Source organism: Lygodium microphyllum, chromosome 23 (assembly GCF_053477565.2).
Source record: "Lygodium microphyllum isolate KBCC chromosome 23, Lygodium_microphyllum_v1.1.10, whole genome shotgun sequence".
Taxonomy (NCBI): Eukaryota; Viridiplantae; Streptophyta; class Polypodiopsida; order Schizaeales; family Lygodiaceae; genus Lygodium; species Lygodium microphyllum.
The window spans coordinates 130,894,650-130,913,097 of NC_141157.1; positions in this window are offsets into that span (position 1 = coordinate 130,894,650).

Consider the following 18,448-nt stretch of genomic DNA (forward strand, 5'->3'; position numbering starts at 1 on the left):
GGGTTGTAATAACTTGATTAATCAATAGTTGCATCCTTTGTACACATAGACATCCATGCATCATCAAAAAACCATCTCTACGAACAAAATACTCATGTCTCTAGCCATTGCAAAGCTGATTATATACATTTGCAAAAATTGAATTAGTAGCATACTAATCTTTCATAGCATCCAACTCAATGTGACATACCATAATGGCAACCAAAATCTGAGGCTTACATGGCAATGCATCATCTTCTGCATCCTTTTCCCCATCTATTATCATAATTTGAAATTAAAATATAGATAACAAGTTGGCCCATCTCATGGCTACTCAAATAACTTAGTTTGTATCCAAAAGTAGTGCAAATTATACCTAATGGTCTGTTTGCACTGTGAAATCAACCCCTAAGTGATAGAATCTCCATATCAAGTGCATGAATTATACCAAGTAACTCTTTCTCATAAACCTACAAATTCTTATGCGAACCATGGAGAATACAACTCTCATATGGCACAACTCAGTCATCTTATATTAAAATAGCCCCTATGTTGTCTCCATCATATGGCATGTGCTTATGTAACTCATTAAACACAATGTGCAAATAATGCCTATGATTTGCCTCATTCTATAAATATGCAATCATGTTATCAAAGAAAGTGCCCACAAATTGCATGTGTAGCCTAAATTTGCAATCCATAATCTAAATCAAATGTTGCAAGAGATTCATAAGTACAAAAGGCATGACAAGAAACTCATACAACCCAAAAGTCATTGTGAAAGCTATCTTAGGAACATCCTTTGCTCTACTCCAAATCTTATGACACCCACTTTTCAAATCAATATGGCTAAATGTGGCTGTCCCTTGCAATATATGCATAAGATCATTGATTGGAGGGATCAAAAATTAATTATTTATCATGGTTTTATTTAAAGGAAAATAGTCAATGCACATGTACCATGATCCACCCTTTTTTGGACCAAAAATACCAGAGAACAAAGAGGACATGAGCTAGGCTGAATCAATCCTTTTTTCAATAGCTCCTTCACCTAACTCATTATCTCCTCTTGCTGGGCTATACTTACCATGTAGGGTGGATTATTAGGAGGACTACTTCCAAGGACAAGATCTATGATATGATCTCATAGTGATGGATTGTTGTAGAGGCTACATAGAATTGTATATACATTTCTTGTTGGTCATGTGATGGGAAGTACAACTATCCAATACCCATGAGTCACTCGGAGATACTTCTTGTATCAACAAGGAACACACTTTCTCAATAGTCACCATGAATAGCCCCAACTCTGCTTTAGCCATATTGGCTATCTCCTTCCCTTTAGTTTTCAATGTGCCATTCTTTTCATCTACCTTCTTAACACAAACATTTGAAATTGCATATCCTTTCTTCTTGCCGTAGAAGCACTATCCTTGAAACGTTTTCTTACCATCCTTCTTCTTTTTGTCACCACCATTGGTAGAAGAATCAAATGTGCCTTTTGCATTAGTGGAGAATTCAACATAGTGAACAAGTTGTGTGTGGCATAGATGGAGTCTAAATGTAGGAACAAGAGAATACATGCTATAGCAAGAACAAGTTACACAAGATACATAGACATATATGATGTGGTAGACAAGGAGGGAATGAAGATGCTGAATAAGGCAACTTTGCTTTGGGTAATAGTAGTGATGATGTAGGTCTCCACCTCTCACCATGATGGGATGGATATGGAGAAAACAAGATGGAAAGAGTTTCTCTCTATCAAGTCCCTCTCTCTCACACTCACTCTCCCCCTCTCCTTTACTCTCACACAAACATGAAAAGAAAAGGAAGAACAAAGAGTCCCAAAGTTTGCACACACACAAATAGACTTCTCCATTAAATTTTATTCTTTTTATACATATTGAGAGCTGAAAAGATGAATGGGTTGCCTCTTACCCGCCTAGCCTCCAATCCTCACTAAGAGAGCTAAAGAGGGGCACCACCTAGCCAAAGGGAGGATGGGCTAGGACATCCCTTTCCTCAAAGAGAATTGAAAGAACCAAAAACACAACTTCACGAGAGAGAATTTGTAGCCCATCTTAATGGAAATGAAGATTATGGAAGGTTAAGAGAGGTGATGGCTCCTAAGTTCTCCCATGAACATATATATAACATGAGGAAATAAGGATTCCCCACCAATAGAGCATATGGCAAGTTTAAGTATGAATGTAGAGGGAGAATTAGAAGAGAGTACATATGATTTATGTTGAGATATTTGCAATCACATCTACTTCAGTACCTTTGTGAGGAGCAGTGAGGGCTCAGGACCAAAATCCCATATGCATAGTAGATGAAAGTACTACCACTCAATTCCTATAAAGCATTGTACTTTCACTCTTTTTCTAATGCAATGATAGTACTCTTTTCTTTCCAGTAAAGTGTCATGTCACTATCAATACACAAGATTGTGTTTATGAGTCCAAGTCTCAATCTTGAAACCTAATCCACTTGTGTAACAATTTGTCCTAGTCAGGGTCAATGTCTTCATGAGTTTCTTTTTCCTCTTTCAACCTCCATAGCTTCCGCATCTGCCATGCTTTAGATCCCGTGTATTTTTACATGGTATCAGAGCACAGCTGAGCATGGCTTAGCATGTCTCAGGTCTCCTCTCTGCTCCTTCAACTCCTGTTCATCCCTATCCAGCTCAGGATCAGTGTATGACTTCATTTCTTCAACTTCATGTTCAATGCACCTTGTGGCGGCCATAGCCAGTCTAAACCCTGCCTCCTTTGATCCCTTGGATCTCTTCATAAAGATCATTTTAGGTCACGATGCCTTTTGAGGAATCGTTCCTCACATCAGGATGCTTCATCCTGGCACAAGCAGCCCCGAGATTGGCCCTTCTACAACCTAGCATTGTCAAAATTAGAGGTCACTTCCTATTTTGCGCCACAATCTGGTTGTACTGCTATCGCCCTTACTACAGCTGACGATCCGCATGCTGGTTATGGGGTTTTTGAAGCCCTATATGTAAGCCTTCTTCAACTCAGAGATCTCTTGAAATGATGGCCTCTGTAAGTTGCTACATCAGAAAAATCAGACCCCTATCTGAAACCCTATTTTGGACTCCATAGCGAACTTCTCAAAAGATTCAAATTTTCATCATTTCCTCTCTCCTGCCACTCTGATCTGAGTCCTACTTAGTACCAACAAATATTTGAGCATTTAATCAGGAAGATTTGGAAGACCTTGAAGATTTAATCAAGTCAAACTCAAGCTCCTCATGTACTTCATCTTCTCACTCTTTCTTTACTCCATTGGGCCAAGCCAACTATTGCCACTGGAACAATCCACTGCCACTCAGAACTCAAGGTCTCGGCATCAAATCAAGAAGGGGAAGATATGGATCTAAAAGAACTTGAAGGATTTTTGTAGGTTTGAAAGACTCAGGGAAGAAACATAGTGTCTATTGACACTCATTTTTTAGTGATCTAAACACTTGTGTCTCTTGACACACCTCAACCAACTCTTCTACTGCTTAAATTTGATAAGTTTGAAGCTGATTTGCTGTTGGTCCCTCAAGTCAAAAATGGGCAAAGATTCTCCAACTTCCCATTTCAAAGGAGTCGGGTTTCATACTTGGCAGACCCACATTAAACTGATCCTGATGAAGAAGGGCCTCTGGGCCATTACCACTGGAAAAGAAAAGAAGCCTTGTGATGCGGAACTTGCTATCACTTGGCAAAAGAATGATGATAAGGCTCAGGCCATTATCAAACTGGAGGTAGAGGACAGCTATATCCACCATGTGGATAACTGTGAGACTTCACAAGATACATGGAAGAGACTTGACACTTTGTTCGGTGCACAGTCTAAATCATCAAAGTATGGTCTCCTATTTGAATTTTTCAGGCTTGAAATGAAGTCCAGCACATCACTTGCCACACATCAAAATTACATGGAAGGACTTCTAACCCAACTTGTAGGAATCAACATTAAAATGGAAGAAGATGTTTGCATCGGTGTTCTACTTAAGAGTTTGCCTCCTGAATATAATAATGTATCAACAACTCTAATTAATATACCAAACCCTGAACTTGTTGATATCTAGGCATCACTGTTAGAGGAGGAAAAGAAGCTAAAAACTAAGGAAGGACCAAGTACCTCTAGAGATGACCATGCATTATATGTTGGCAACAGGTACAAAGGCAGAAGGATCAGCTCTTTTGTGACTTCTGCAAAAGTGTAAAAATTACACAGCGCAGTAAACAGAATCTGAGAAAGTGATAGAGATAGAGAGTACACAACAGATAAGAGGAGAATTAGAAAAATTATTTAGCTCCAAACAACTGATACAAAGATGGCTCTATCCACCCGTGCGCTTCCACACAGTGAAGCTTAGATGGTGATCTAGACAGAAGATAGGTGAAGAGCTTAAGGCTAGCTGGAACAACTGTGATTGGGTGAAAGATAGATGATCGATGGCTGTGAAGAGGTTTAGCTTTTATAGCCCGTGAAGGTGATTAGGTCAGCATGACCGACCTACCATATGAACCTCCACTAGTTGACCAGGGAATATTCTAGGGAATATTTCCTTTACTGTCAGACCGGGAGCGCTACCCCCAGACCCCCACCAGGGGGGCTACTGGCCCCCCTAGGACCCCCAAACCAAGGGCTGCTTCCGCAGCCCCCAAACCCCAAAATAGGGGCCCCTTTTAACTCCCTTACCCTGCAACTCGATGTAATGTGCCTCAAGTTGCTACCAACTTAACTACTCAATCCAACCCAAAGATTAGACCCACAATGGTTACCTTTTTGCCATCTGGTCACATAGATCTCATTTGATATACAAGTCATGACTCTACCAATATCCGGGCTCACATTTGGCTTCTCCTCATAATGGGGGGCTTACAACTTTGAACACCATGGATCATTGGTCGCATTTTATGAGGGTGGGGCATTGAGCATATCTAACAAGGACTGGACACACTGAGAAGTTCTGCCATGCCAGAAAGAGGTCCCAAAAGGCCTATCTAGTTGCAGTCAAAAAAGAAGAAGAAAATAGAGAAAAGGAAGAAGAAGAAGAAGAAGAAGAAGACCACCAGGAGAATGACAAACTTCATCAATCCTTCTATTCAAATAGACTTTTTTAGCTATGTATTTCCTAGCCCTAATGCCTTAGATATAAACATGTAAACTCCTCAGTTAGCCTTGTACTACGACCTCTATACACTTTTTGAGGCCCCTGCTACAGCCTCTGGATGTCCATCATGTTTGTGGTACCCACACTTAGCCTTTTCTGCAACAGCCTCTAGTGTTTTGCCACGTTTATGGTATGCCCACACTTTGCAAGTGATGCTTTCACTAAAGCCTCTATACACTTTGTACTTCTGGTTGTGATTGAGGAGGGGTGTTGAGATATTTGCAATCACACCTACTTCAATCCCTTTGTGAGGAGCAGTGAGGGCTCAAGATCAGAATTCCATATGCACAATAGAAGAAAGTACTACCACTCAATTCCTATAAAGCATTGTACTTTCACTCTTTTTCTAATGCAATAATAGTATTATTTTCTTTTTAGTAAAGTGACATGTCACTATCAATACACAAGATTGTGTTTATTAGTCCAAGTCTCAATCTTGGGACCTAATTCACTTGTGTAACATTTTGTCCTAGTCAGGTTCAATGTCTTCATGAGTTTCTTTTTCCTCTTTCAACCTCCATAGCTTCCGCATCTACCATGCTCTAGATCCCACGTATTTTTTATTGAGATGACAAGCTCAACACATGCGGACATTGATGATGGACCGTCAGGTTAGATGGGTCCACATGTCTACACTTAGCACGTCGGTGGTCATTATGACTCTCACATGGCCACTGACTCATTACTTATTAAATTCAAGTTGTTACACCTATTTATAGTTGGCATAGTTATAATGCCAGTCGATTAGTGTAGTCGGTTATGCATTGTTTGACTTAGTAGGCCACTTTCCTTTATGTTTTATCTTATCTATACTTTGTGTACATTGAAAAGGGTGTGGAAGAAGAAGAAGAAACCAGCAAGAAAACGTTTTGGCCTCCATCTCTCTTCTTGTCTCTTGAGTGAGCTTCTCCTTGTGCATTCTGTGTGTGTTCGGCGCAGCATCTTGAGCAAGTCCCCCCACCATGCAATTCTTGACATGGTATCAGAGCCACACCACTGAGAGAGGCTGATTTCGAAGGCTGAAGTGAAGGACAAGCAGCAAGGTTCGAGCAAGCAAGCCACGAGTAAGAAGCTCTCCCATTCTTCCACTCTTTCTCTTAGACAGTGCCTATGGAGGCACTAGAAGCAAGGTAGAGCAAAAATCTTAGATTGCAATGAGATTTAGTATGCGAGAAGAGCACTGTGTATTTTGTAGATTTGGCCTTTAGGGCTCTCCCGCTGCTATTTTGGCCATCCGAGGTCATTTCAGGTCCCGTTTTAGAGCCACAAGGTTACGGACAGCAGTTCGAGATACCCTGCAATTTTAGCTGTGTCTGCCGTATACAGGTGCACAGGTTATAGATTTCAGATCTGTAAGTTCAAAGGTGTTTACCAGGATGAATAAACAAAGGTTTATCTGCAAACTGGTTTTGCAGATTGCATGTATTGTTGAGCAGACTATGAAAAAGACTGTCTGGTGTATTGCTACACACTACAGGTCGAGGGTTGCAAGAGATTTGCTTGCTATTTGGTATTAGTTTGTGATAATGGCAGAGAACAATGGAAACCCCATCATTGAGAAGCTCGACAAGAACAACTACCCTTCATGGAAGTTTCATGTCACAAACTTCCTTATTGGAAAAGGCCTCTACGAGTTTGTTTCAGGTGAAGAAAAGGAGCCGGAGGTGAGTGATCCTCCAACTGCAGAAGAGACAAAGGCACAAAAGGAATGGAATGCAAAAGATAAAAAGGTCATGTATTGGTTGTCTACAGTAATTGACAATAATATGATGGGACATATTAGAAATAAAGAGAATTCATATGTAGCTTGGACCATACTTGAAAGTATGTTTTCCGTAAATACAAAGGCACGAAAGATTCAACTCAAGCAAGAGTTGAATACATTGAAGAAAGGAAAGATGTCTATCAATGAGTATGCACTGAAGGTAAGGAGCATTGCAAATGCCTTGGCAACGATTGATGCAATGCCCGATGATGATGATTTGGTGTCGTCTACCTTGGGTGGACTTTGTCAAGATTGTGGGAGAGAAGGAAGGAGTCTCACTTGAAGCTTTCTTGCTTGCACAATGGGGGAAAACACACAGAGGTGGAGGCTGAAAACAGTTTTCCTCTTCTTAGTTGTGTAAGCCAAAAGAACTCAAGTACAAAGAAATAGAAGAACCCTATATATGGGTCTCAAACCAAACTCAACTAACTAAGGTGGCATACTAACTGAGCCATGAACTAGAGTAGATAAGGATAGCTGTCATGTAGCTATTATTCATGGGCGGTGTACCAACCGCGTCTGCAACTGACAATTGGTGACATAAATACACAACGGTCACCCTGGCGTATCACGAGTGGAGCTAGATATCTCAACACTCCCCCTCGAGCTCAATCCCAATTCCTGCACACCAAGCAGGTCTCTGAACTTGCGCAGCTTCTCTGCGCCCAATGCCTTCGTGAATATGTCAGCTACCTGATCCTCTGTGCTGACATAAACTAGATCAATAAGACCTAGTAAAACCCTCTCTCGCACATAGTGATAATGCACCTCAATGTGCTTTGTTCTAGCATGATAGACTAGGTTATTTGCCAAGTGTATACTACTCATGTTGTCACAATAAATGACAACTGGCCCATCTGTAGACTGATGCATATCATAAAGTAGCTTATGCAACTAAGCTACCTCACATACAGCCATTGCTGCACCCATCTACTCAGCCTCTATGCTCGACAAGGCAACTGTAGGCTGTTTCTTGCTGCTCCAAGTGACTGCAACACTCCCAAAAGAGAACACATATCCACTGGTAGATCGTCTATCAGAAATACTACCAGCCCAATCAGCATCAGTGTATCCATGCAACTGTATCTGAACCCCAGTCTCATAAAATAGTCCATACTGCAATGTGGACTTCACATACCTGAGTATGCGTCTAGCCGCATCCAAATGCGGTTTCCTTGGAGCCTGCATAAACTGACTTACCAATCCAACAGCATAGCTCAAATCTGGCCTGGTAATAGTCATATAAATCAAACTTCCTACTATGCGTCTGTATATAGTAGGGTCTTCCAGAAGCTCATCTGCATCTGTGCTCAGCTTCACATTCTGCTCCAAAGGAACTGAAATAGGCTTACAGCCTGTCATCCCATATTTGGACAGCATGTCCAATCCATACTGCCTCTGCAAGAGCTGTATCCCACTTGGTGATCTAATCACCTCAATGCCCAAGAAATAACGCAGCTCTCCCAAATCCTTCATCTCAAACTTCTGCTTCAATAGCATTTTCACATGAAGGATATCTTCATCACTGTCACCTGTCATAATCAAATCATCAACATAAATGACAAGTAGCATAATACCTTTCTCTATTTTTCTCACATAAAGTGAGAAATCTGCCTTGGAAATCTGAAAACCAATAGTGAAAAGATACTGTCCTATCTTGTCAGACCATGCTCTAGGTGCTTGCTTCAAGCCATACAAGGCTTTCTTCAACCTGCAAACAAACTCAGGATGAACAGCATGCACATAACCTGGTGGCTGCTCCATATAGACCTCTTCTTGCAAATCACCATGCAAGAAGGCATTCTTTACATCCATCTGATGTAAAGACCATCCCTTTGATGCAGCCATAGCAATGACTGCTCTTACGGTTGCCATCCTTGCAACCGGACTGAATGTTTCTTCATAGTCAATGCCATATTTTTGTACATACCCCTTGACTACTAATCTTGCCTTGTATCTGTTCACAGAACCATCTGCGTTGTGCTTCACCTTATAAACCCACTTACAGCCAATTGCATTTTTACCTTTAGGCAAAGGTACCAATTCCCATGCAGCATTTGCTTCCAAGGCATCCATTTCTTCATCCATGGCTTTCTTCCATTTTTCTTTTCCCATGGCTTCCTCAAAAGAAGTGGGTTCTAGTTCTTGTATCACTTTAACCATATATGCATAATGAATGGCTGTAAATCCATCATATTTCAGCCTATCCACAGGATACCTAGCTCTGGTAGACCTGCGCAAAGTAGGTTCACTCCCAGGTGCTCTCAAAACATCCCTGGTCTTCCTTACTCCAGGTGTAACAATAGAAGGAATACCCAACTCATCATCAATTCTCTGTTCTGAGCCACTGGATTCACCATCCACATAAGAGTGACCTGCATTCACATCAAACATGGGCTGATCAACCTTCTCTTTTCCTTTTCGTGATACCTGCATACCACTATCTGCATTGCTTTGAGAAGATTCTCCTGATCTCAATCTGCCTATCCATGGCGAAGAATGTGAACCACTGCTAGAGGACGCTCCAGGTCCACTAATATTTTGTGACTGCTGCTGTGAATTCTGTGCAGCATTACCATTTTGTGCATCTACATCATCAATCACATTTACTGGTTTATACCAGCTACTCATCTCATCAAAAACAATATCTCTGCTCACTGTAAACTTACGAGTAGAAGGGTTATAGCATCTATACCCTTTTTGCTGCAGAGAGTAACCAATAAAGATGCACTTCTCAGCTTTTGGATCCAACTTGGATCTCAACTCATCTGGCACATGTACATAGGCAATGCAACCTAAAATTTTCAAATGAGAAATATCTGGTTTCCTACCAGTATACCTCTCCTCTGGAGTCATTCCATGTATTGCTGCAGTGGGAGTCCTGTTCATTATGTAGACTGCTGTAGCAACTGCTTCAGCCCAATAAAAATCTCGCAAGTCTTTTTCATTGAGCATGGCACGAGATACCTCTCCAATATGCCTGTTTTTCCTTTCTGAAATTCCATTTTGTTGTGGGATATGACTGCATGAATATTGTTGCTTTATGCCATGCTCCTGCAGGAACCTTGCAAACTCATTTGAGAGGTACTCTCCCCCTCCATCTGACCTTAGGCATTTTATCTGCAGGCCTGTTTCTTTTTCAACCATAGCTTTAAGAGTTTTGAAATGCCCAAAAACTTCACTTTTCTTTTTCATAAAATACATCCAAACTTTTCTGCTATAGTCATCAATAAAAGTAACAAAATAATGACAGCCTCCAAGAGATGCAGCTTTAGTAGTCCACACATCAGAGTGGATTAATTCCAATGGCTTCTCATTCTCTTGAACATGTCTAGGAAATGGTTTCCTTGCCTGTTTTCCAAACTGACAGGATTCACATACCTTATGCATTTCTGCAACCTTGAATTTGGGCAATCCTGCAATAATATTTTGGGCCTGCATTGATTTAAGTCGTTGTACATTAACATGACCAATGCGTTTATGCCAGATATCAATATCTGCAACTACACCGGTCCCATGTGCAAACATTGCTGCACTCAATTCAGACATGTCTGCATCCAATGTAAACATTCTGCCCTTCTTCTTTCCTTTTGCTATCAAGCGACCTTTATTTTTCATATCCTCAACAAAGCATCCATGAGGATTAAATCTGACCTGCAAGCCTTGCTCAACCATTTTGACCAACAGAAACCAGATTCTTGGTGATATTCGGGACATGAAATACATCAGACAGGTATTTTTTTTTCCCATCCTGCATAGACAAGGGAATTTTTCCAATCTACACAATAGGATGTGCAGTATCATCACCAGTCTCTACAAATCCTGGTTTTTCCATTTTCCTTGCATCCTCCATCCATTCTGCATGACCTGTCATGTGGTTTGATGCACCTGAGTCAACATACCATACATCATTTCTTTCTTCTGCACTTGTCACAGAATTGTTCATGTGCTGCACCATAAACAAATGCTCATTTCTGTCATCACCCTGTCTACTAGAAGATGCATAATTCCCTTGTTGCAGTTTTCCATTCATGATGTCATTCTTCTTTTTATAGCAGTCTTTAGCCATATGACCCATTTTACCACAGTAGAAGCATTCAACATTACTATTTGCATTTTGGCTCTTTGCCATCCACCACGACCTCTTTGGCTCCCCCTGCCTCTAGAGTTACCACGTCCTCCTCCATAGGACTGGTTTTCTTGAGTTTGCTGCATATTTTGATTTCTGCCACGGCCTCCAAATCGGCCTCCTCTACCTCTGCCTCTACCTCTTCCAGCATTTGAGTAGAAGACAGCTTCTTTTGAAGTTCCTCCTGAAGAAGATGCACCACCATTTCTCTGCTCCTCAGAAATTAGAAGAGCAATCAACTTCAAGGTCACTGAGACTAAATCATCATCTTCCACTGGCGACCCAATGGAAGCAAGTCCATCTGCAATCTTCTTCACCTTCATGTGGTAGTCATTGATGCTCATACTTTCTCTTTGCACATTGTGCAACTCTTGCTTGAGCTGCATTTTCCTGGCTTGTGTATTTGTGCTATACAATTTTGACAAAGTATCCCATGCCTCCTTTGGCGTACTTGCATCTTGAATATGCACAATCATAGAGTCTGAAATACTAATAGATAGCCAGTACATAGCTTTCCTGGCTCTCTCATGCCATGCTTTAAATGCCTGCATTTGTTGTTGATTGGGAACATCAGGAAGAACTGGTTCCTCTTCATTTCCCGCAACAAATTCCCAATATCATTTTCCCATAAGGAAATTCGTCATTCTAAACTTCCATGCTTGGAAGTTGTTCTTATCAAGCTTTTCAGTGACAATCTGTGAAAGAGAATCAGATGCCATTACCGAACACTGCAAAAAATTTTGTCACTGCAAAAAACACAGCTTCACCCTCACAAGGGAAAATCTGCAAAACTGGCGAAAGTGGTATTTGACCACACAGTCACTTCCTAGTGACGATTTTGCATCAACAGGCAACAGGGATGATTCTGTAACTCCCAATGTCTCTACGCACAAGCATACGATGCAATTTCTACAGAAACTTTTCACCGACCTGTAGAACAGTGGCTGCACAGCATAAAACCGGGCCTTTTCCTGAGTGCGTGCAGAAAACTTCCACCTCCAAAGCAGGCCCCGAAATGGCCTCAAATCAAAAAAACAAGGACGCCAAGGGCTAAAGCCCTTGCCCGCAGCATATACTGCCCTCTTTCTTCACCGCGAAGGGCGTCTCAACCTGAGACAATGCACTCCTGCACTTTTCGGCTGTGCTACCTGCAGAGATCTGCTCCCAAAATAGAAAATGAAAGAAACACTGCTCCTCTTACCAGAACACCGCGAGCTTGGCTTGCTTTCTTGAGCTCCTTACCACGAACAAGCCTCTGATACCATGTCAAGATTGTGGGAGAGAAGGAAGGAGTCTCACTTGAAGCTTTCTTGCTTGCACAATGGGGGAAAACACACAGAGGTGGAGGCTGAAAACAGTTTTCCTCTTCTTAGTTGTGTAAGCCAAAAGAACTCAAGTACAAAGAAATAGAAGAACCCTATATATAGGTCTCAAACCAAACTCAACTAACTAAGGTGGCATACTAACTGAGCCATGAACTAGAGTAGATAAGGATAGCTGTCATGTAGCTATTATTCATGGGCGGTGTACCAACCGCGTGTGCAACTGACAAGTCGGTGACATAAATACACAACGGTCACCCTGGCGTATCACGAGTGGAGCTCGATATCTCAACAGACTTAACAATGAAAAGGCTTGGAAGACTTTTGTAACTTCTGTATATGTTAGAAAGCCATTTCTAGATTTTGATGAGTGAAGAGATCAACATGCAGAGTGAGACATCTGAAAAAAGTGGTGAATAGGTCCAAGCTTTCTACTCTAGTTCAGGAAGGGGATGTGGCAGGTTCTCTTCAAGAGGCCGTGGTACAGGACGTAGTAGTGACAACCAGCAAAATAGATTGAATCAGCAATTTGGCTTTATGCAGGTTTCAGGAGGTCGTGGTAACTTTAGAGGTAGGGGGGGCTTTAGAGGAAGAGGTGGATGGCAGAACAGAGGTTCTAACAACTCTGGTATTGTGTGTCACTAGTGTGGCAAAACAGGTCATATTGCAACCCAATGTTATGCTAAGAAAGATGATATTCATAGTGGTAAATTGTAGCAAGGAAACTATGCATCCTCTTCACGACAGAATGAAGACAAAAATGAACGTTTGTTTGTTATGCAGCATATGCTGAATACTGTTACAAGAAAGGGAATACATGATTATGTTTGGTATGTTGATTCAAGTGCATCCAATCATATGACCAATCATGCAGAATGGTTTGGAGAGATGTAGGATTTGCAAAATGTAGATTATGTGCAGATGGGTGATGATTCATGCCACCCAATTTCACACATTAGAAAAGTTCCCTTGTCCTTGCATGATGGTAAAACAAAGAGTCTTTCAGATGTATTACATGTGCCATCTATTACAAAGAACTTGGTGTCAGTCGGTCAAATGGTAGAGCAAGGGCTGCAAGTCAGATTTAATGCAAAGGGATGCTTTGTAGAAGACTTCAATGACAAGTGCAGGTTGGTAGCAAAGGGAAGTAGAGTTGGACGTATGTTTACTCTGGATGCTGGAATTCCTACTATGAATGCTGCTATGTATGCTAAAGGAAAAGGTGTTGTTGCAGATATTGAAATTTGGCACAAACACATTGGACATGCATGCGACAAAGATGTAAACCCAGACATATCCTTGATGTTGTGCATACAGATATTTGGGGGCCTACACAAAATGTATCTCTTGGAGACAGTTCATACTTTGTCACATTCATTGATGATTGTTCTAAAAAGCTGTGGATATATTATATGAAGGAATGGAGTGAAGCATTTGAGCACTTTAGAGCTTTCAAGACTGCAGTTGAAAGAGAAACAGGCTTGAAAGTAAAGTGCTTGAGGTCAGATGGAGGGGGAGAGTACCACTTGAATGAGTTCAGTGATTTTCTGAGGTCTCATGGGATAAAGAGACAGTTCACATGCAGGTATACCCCACAGCAAAATGGGGTTGCAGAAAGGAAAAATAGGCATATTGCAGAAGTTGCACGTGCCTTGATGGCTGAAAAGAATATCCCTAAGCATTTTTTGTCTGAGGTTGTTCATACTGTTGTTTATATTATGAACAGAACTCCCAGAGCTGTAGTTCATGGGATGACTCCTGAAGAATGCTTTACTGGCAAGAAGCCTGATGTATCGCACTTGAACGTATTTGGCTATGTTGCATTCATTCATGTGGCAGATGAGCTACGTAAGAAGCTTGATCCAAAGGCAGAAAAATGTGTTTTTATTGGATACTCTTTAGAGCAGAAATGGTATCGCTGTTATAACCCTATCACATGTACATTCAGAGTGAGCAGGGATGTCATCTTTGATGAAATGAGCATTTGGTATGCATCTAGTGGTGATGCATTGGATGATGTGTTAGATATGATCAATGGCCCACCCTCATTAGGTGCCACCAATGATCCATGGTGCTCAAAGTTGTAAGGCCCCCATTATGAGGAGAAGCCAAATGTGAGCCCGATGGTTGAGTCCTGACTTGTATATCAGATGAGGTCTATGTGACCGGATGGCAAAAAGGTGACCGTGGAAATATTCTTGGAATATTCCCTGGCCGACTAGTGGAGGCTTATATGGTAGGTTGGTCAGGCCAACCTAATGGCCTTCGCAGGCTATAAAAGCTAAACCCCTTCACAGCCATCTATCATTCATCTTTCACCCTGTCAGAGTTGTTCTAGCTAGCCTTAAGCTCTTCACCTATCTTCTGTCTAGATCGCCATCTAAGCTTCACATAGTGGAAGCGCACTGGTGGACAGAGCCATCTTTGTATCAATTGTTTGAAGCTAAAGAATTTACTGATTCTCCTCTTTTCTGTTGTGTACTCTCTATCTCTATCTCAGATTTTGTTCGCTACGCCATGTAATATTTTACATGGTATCAGAGCCCAGGGGGCTCTAGAGATCGGAGAGTGTGCAAGAGGCAAAGGCTTCAATAGCAAGGAGAAACTATGTCGACTTCCCGAAGCGGTTCTGGTGCATCAGGAAGCGGTGCAGGAGGTGGTGCTGCTGTACCGGCTATTCAAACACTGAGGATTCGTCCACCAACCTTCAGCGAAGGCAAGTTAGATGGTACAAACTACACCTTGTGGAAGTTCAAAATTAAAACTATCCTTGATTCTTATGAGCTTCTGGAGACTGTGCTGGGGACTGACGCAGAACCACAGCCTACCCCTGACCCATCAAATCCTAGTGTGATGATTCCTCCGAATGCAGATCTTCTACGAGCTTGGAAACAAAGGAATGCAGATGCATTGTGTGCCTTAGTTACAAGCTGTTATGATAGTGTTCTGACTTTGATTCGGCATACAACCAAAGCGTCAGAGGCTTGGAATGTACTAAGGAGTCAGTATGAAACACGAAACTAAACAAGGATTCAAAACTTGGAGAATCAACTAGTAGCGGAGAAGTTTGCTGAAGGAGAGACGGTTGAAGCATTCATCACTCGGATTAAGAATCTACACGACCAGATCGCTGGCATTGGGATACAAAAGACTAGTGAAGAGCTAGCTCGGAGGTGTCTTCGGATTTTTCCACAAAAGTCTGATGGACTGGTAACTGCCCTTAATACTCAGGTGAGACCTCAAGCTTTGACTTTTGAGGATTTTTGTGCATTATTAATGGAGGAGGAGTTGAGGCTAAAAGCCCGAGAAGGAAGCAACAATGGAGATGCTGCATTCTCTGCCAATGCAAAAGGCAAAGGTGGTTCCTCCACCAAAATGATGGTGACAAAAAGAAGAAGAGCGGCAAGAAGAAGTTTCAAGGAGAGTGCTTCTACTGCAACAAGAAAGGACATGCAATTGCAGATTGTCGTGTCAAGAAGGCAGATGAAAAGAATGGTACTCTTAAAAGTAAAGGGAAAGAGACAGCAATATGGCTGAAGCAGAGTTGAAATTATTCATGACGACCATTGAGGAAGTGTGCTCCTCGGTGCAAGAAGAATCTACCACTGACTCATGGGTGTTGGATAGTGGGGCCTCCCGTCACATGACCAACAAGAAAGGTCTATACAATTCTATGCAGCCTCTACAAGAATCCATCACTGTAACGGTTGGAAATGATGCTAAATGCCCTGCTGCGGGCACAGGTACTATTTCTTTTGTTGCTGCAAATGGTGAAGTCAAAAAGCTTTCAAATGTGTTGTATGTTTCCGAAATCAGGAGAAATCTGTTATCAGTTGTTGCCATAACTGATCTTGGTCATGAAGTGAGGTTCAAGAAGACAGGTGCAGAAAATTCTTGATAGTGCTGGCATAATTGTTGGCAAATGAGAAACAAGGAACAACCTATATGAGCTAAGTGCTCTTACAGCCACCGCTAGAGTGGGCACAAGTAAGCTTTGGCATGAAAGGTTTGGACACATCGGATTTGCAGTGTTGAAGGAGATGCAAAAGCAAGGTATAGTTGCTCACCTACCTACAATAACTAAATTGAAGGAACCATGTGAAGCTTGTATGATAGGCAAGCAAAAGAGAAAGGCATTTCCATAAGAACGCAAGAATAGAGCACAGGCTCCTCTGGAGTTGGTGCATGTTGACTTGTGTGGTAAGATGCCTACACAGGCCTTGGGGGGATCTTCTTATTTTATGTTGATTGTCGACGACTATAGTAGGAATATTTGGGTGTACTTCCTTCGTGATAAGGCTCAAGCTTTTGGTAAATTTAAAGAATGGCTAAAACTTGTTGAGAATGAAACAGGGAAAAGTGTGAAGAAATTTAGAACAGATGGTGGTGGTGAGTTCAACTCAAAGGAGTTTGAAGGCTTTTGCAAGAGCAAAGGGATCAAGCGTCAATTGACGACGCCTCACACACCTCAGCAGAACGGTGTTGTGGAATGCAGGAATCGCACCATTGTGGAGATGGCAAGATGCATGCTAAAGGGCAAGGGATTGCCTAACCTTTTTTGGGCTGAAGTTGTTAATACTGCAGTCTACATTCTAAATCGGAGCTACACAAAGGCTCTCAAGGGAAAAACACCTCATGAGGCTTACACTGGTAAGAAACCATCTATCTCACATTTCACAATTTTTGGATGTGAATGTTATGCACATGTTCCAGATGAGAAGAGAAACAAGTTAAAACCAAAAAGCAAAAAATGTATCTTCTTGGGTTATAGTGATGACCAAAAGGCTTACAAACTATATGACCAAGAGGCAAAGAAGATCATCGCGAGCCGTGATGTGGTGTTCAAGGAGGAGCCACATACAGTGGAGGAGGAGAAGGCAAGTTCTTCCACTTTATCATCAAGCGAAGAAGTAGTCCACTATGAACCTGTCCCGAGAGCTGTCCCTATCCTTAAGGAGGAGGAAGCATCATCTTCAAATGATGAGAAAAAAGTTCACCAACTTGACATCACCCCACCGAAAAATCCATTGCCGCGATGGGTGAAGCATCTCTATGACCACAATAATCCTATGCCTGCATTTGTTGAGGAGAAGGCAGACGGACCAAGGAGGTCTCAGAGAATAGAGGAGCAAAGGAGGGCTTCTGCTCACATAGTCAATATGGCCTTGATGGTTGAGATTATGAGAGAAGTAAAGGAGCCAATTGACTTAGAAGAAGCACTTGCAGATCCATCATGGAAGGCTGCTATACAAGTGGAGTATGACAACATAATGAAGAATGACACTTGGAAGCTAGTGGATCGACCAGCAAAGCGGAAGGTTATTGGCACCAAGTGGATCTGGAAGGTAAAGTACAAGGCTAATGGTACCTTAGAAAAGTACAAAGCTAGACTGGTTGCCCAAGGATTTTCACAAGTTGAAGGGTTTGGTTTTCAAGAGTCATTTGCCCCAACTGCCAGAATGACCACTATTCGCACAGTACTTGCAATGGCTGCCCACAACAAGTGGCCAGTGTACCAAATGGATGTTAAGTCAGCATTCTTAAATGGTGACCTCAAGGAGGAGGTGTACGTGGCTCAGCCACCGGGTTTGAGGCCCCCCATTCTGAAAACAAAGTGTGTAAGCTGAAGAAGGCATTGTATGGGCTGAAACAAGCCCCCAGAGCATGGTTCTAGCGGATAGATAAGTTCTTTTCAAACCTAAACTTCAAAAGATGTGCCTCAAATGCTAACTTGTATGTTTACAGGGATGGTAAAAAGTCTGTAGTGATTGTCCTATATGTGGACGACCTTCTTATTACAAGTGAGAGGGCATGTCGTAAGTGAGAGGGGCATTGAAGCAGATCCAAACAAAGTTAAGGCTCTATTGGCAGTGCCATCACCATCTTCTGTGAAGCAACTAACCTCTTTTATTCAGAAGGTGCGATATATGGGGTGGTTCATTCATCTCCTCTCCCAATTAATATTTCCACTGCAACAGTTAACCCACTCCGAGGAGCTCTTGTGGAGTGACGAAAGTGAAAGGTGCTTTCACGAGGTGAAGAAGGGTCTTAGCACCCTTCCTATA